Here is a 2,099-nt window from a genome sequence, read left to right as displayed (position 1 = left end):
TCTCCATCACTCCAACAATCTGGACCAGCTTTTTCTCCCCAATCTACTTCTGAAGTGTTGTATTCTTCAGCTTCTTCTTCACTCTCCATGGTTGCAAAGCTTTTAGAACAATGCCTCGCAAGAAGAAAGAAAATATTCAGAATCAAGTGATCAAAGAAGAAAATGTGACAAGTAAAAATAAAAGAAAGAAGAAAAATAGAAGTCTACAAAAAAAATGGAAGTTTTCTGATTTTTTTTTAAACTGTAAAAGAAATAATAAAACTACTTCAAACTTTTTTTTTTTAAATATTAATTAATGAAAGCACGAAATATAAAGACTAAAACAAGAAAAATCAACTTTTTATTTTTGTTTTCAAATTTAAAGGAAACAAAACAAGAATTAAAACAGATTTTGTGATTGTTGCAAATAAACCGAAAAAGGAAAGTGGAGCTATGCAAGTAAATGCAAACAAAGATGATTTTTTTTTTTGAGTTTTCTAAATGAATCAAACAATACAATGAGCTATCCTTTTCGTGCCTATCACTGGTTATAAGACCAAGAACAAGCAAATGCAAGAAAAAGGACAGAAATTGCAAGCAATGCGATTTTATTATGGATTTTATGATTTTATGAAAAGAGGAACATGATAAACTAGATGCAACAGAATCAAATATGACTTTTTATGGGTTTTATATGATTATGCAAAACAGAACTAGATGAAACAAAGAACAAACAAATTTTATAGCTTTTTGATTTTTTTTTTTTTTGTCATCAGCAGAAAAACAAACACACTCTCATCCGGTCGCTGAAAACCATGCCGGCAACTCTGCATCCATGTGAACAACAAAAGACGGTTGTGTCCTGGCACTACGTGCTAGTCGATCCGCCTGCATATTCTGCTGTCTTGGTACATGAATAATGTCTGAGTTGATGAAACCGTCTTTAAGGGTCTTTATATCTTTCAAATAACTTGCAAAAGCTGGCCATTCCTCTGGTTCCGAAACCATCTTTACCAATTGAGAACAATCCGTTGCAAACGTAACCCTGAACTGACGCAAATTTTTCATACTTTCCATTGCCCATATCAGAGCCTCTACCTCCGAGTGGAGGGGAGAAAGACTTGCTCTGACATTCCGTGCTCCCATCAAACTGTCGAAACCTTCTAAAGTACTATACCAACCTTGGCCGGAGAAACTGTCTTTGTCTTTCCACGAACCATCTATGAAACACCAACGTCCTGGTATTGCCGTCTGTGGTACTACCTCAACTTGTCGCACCAAATTCTGTGTATCTGCGTTTTGTGCCTCCATCCAAAGTGTTGATTCTGTCTCTGCCAGTTTCAAAGTATCTCTCGGATCCACATCTAAGTTACTGAAAACCTTATTATTCCTTCCTTTCCAGATGTACCATAGAATCCAAGCATACTGATAAGTTTCCATCTTCGGATCAATTCTCCAAAATAAATAATCCATATTTGTAAAAAGACCTTGATAAGGGAAAATAGCTGGACTGGAAGGGATCTGCGAAAGAGCCCATACCTGACGCGCTGGTGGACACTCAAAAAACACATGATTTATGGATTCTTCGGGAGCGCCGCACCTATCACAACATATGTCCCCTTTTATCCCTCTTGCCTGCAAATTCTTTCTCACTGCTATGCACCCTGATACCAATTGCCATAGGAAATGTTTAAGCTTTGGTGGGCATCTTACTTTCCAGCAAAATGATTTCAAAGCATCAACTGAAGGTCCAAATACTGCTAATGGTTTCTCCTTATCAGGATAAACTCTCTCTACTTGGTATCCTGACTTCACCGTATATTTTCCGTTGTTTGTGAAATGCCATCCATCCCTATCCTCCAATCGGTTCCTGCTAAGCGGTATACTTTCAATAATTTGTACATCCTGAGGATCTACCAAAGTCCGAAGTGCCTGCGAATCCCAAGTTCTTGTAGTTGAATCAATTAAAGAATCCACTGTAAGATCTGGGTAGTTAGTGTGAAGATTTTTGTTTGCTGGTCTCGGGCGAGTGGATGGGATCCATGGATCATTCCATACTGAGATAGAAGATCCTGTTCCCACCCTTTTGATTAGTCCTTTGCTAACCAGAGATCTAGCAG

This window comes from Raphanus sativus, chromosome 8 (assembly GCF_000801105.2).
Source record: "Raphanus sativus cultivar WK10039 chromosome 8, ASM80110v3, whole genome shotgun sequence".
NCBI lineage: Eukaryota > Viridiplantae > Streptophyta > Magnoliopsida > Brassicales > Brassicaceae > Raphanus > Raphanus sativus.
Note: the sequence above shows the minus strand (reverse complement) of the source record.